The sequence below is a fragment of the Chaetura pelagica genome, unplaced genomic scaffold (assembly GCF_000747805.2).
Source record: "Chaetura pelagica isolate M959 unplaced genomic scaffold, ChaPel_1.0 scaffold45, whole genome shotgun sequence".
NCBI lineage: Eukaryota > Metazoa > Chordata > Aves > Apodiformes > Apodidae > Chaetura > Chaetura pelagica.
Window position 1 is genome coordinate 5,890,428 of NW_009953217.1, and position 853 is coordinate 5,891,280.

Below are 853 nucleotides of genomic sequence, written 5' to 3' on the forward strand. Positions count from 1 at the left end.
GTCTCGGCCCCTGGCTCAGCCCTGCACTGCCTCCTCACACAAAGAGCTCCCGCCGAGCTGCAGGGGTGAGCCTGGCTCCTGGGGACTCTCAGGGGACCAGCTGCCCGTGCTTCAGCCATGCCAAGGGGAGCCAAACCACCAAGAGCTGGTGGTGTTTGCTGCCGGGGTGGGAAAGGCTTCAGCCGGTGTAATCAGTGCCCAGCAGCCACGGCTGCGTGAGCTGGAGCAGATGGACGGGCTTGATGATAATTGTGCTTCCCTGCTGGCACAGCTGAGTCTGCAAATGGGCTCCTGCTGGTGCTGGGGGAGCTGTGCTGGGCCTTGTGCTGCAGAACAGGGCTCTGTTGGGTTTATAAATCCCTGTGCTGGCAGCTCACCCACAGGGTGTGGGGCTCTGCAGGGAGAGAGGTGCCTTTGAGGGGGAAATGATGCTGAAACAGCAGCCACAAATGCAGTGTTTTGCTCAGTTTTCCCATCCTTTTGGATGATCCCTTTGCCAGCTCTTGCCGTGGCCAGGAGGTGATGCCTGTGCAGAGTGCCAGGTTGGCATGGGGCCCTGCTGCCGTGTGAAGTCTCCACAGTTTGGTGAGGACAGGGACGCTCTGTCCCAGCCCAGACCTGTCTGTCAGAGGTTTTGGGCTCAGCCATCACGGAGCTGGCAGCAGCCATGTAGTGCTGGATGGGCACAGTGCTGCTCCTGCCCCAGCATCCCCTCCTCTCCCACCCAGGTGGTCTGGCCGGAGGGATCGAGATCTGCATCACATTCCCCACCGAGTATGTGAAGACCCAGCTGCAGCTGGACGAGAAGGCAAACCCTCCCCGCTACAAGGGCATCGGTGAGCACACGTCTGGT

At 60.8% G+C, this 853-nt stretch overlaps 1 protein-coding gene across 1 annotated transcript in view; it reads left to right on the forward strand.

Annotated features, from left to right (window-relative positions):
• The window catches only part of SLC25A1 (solute carrier family 25 (mitochondrial carrier; citrate transporter), member 1), a 12,155-nt gene that overhangs the window by 846 nt on the left and 10,456 nt on the right, over positions 1-853 (forward strand). The window lies entirely within an intron of this gene.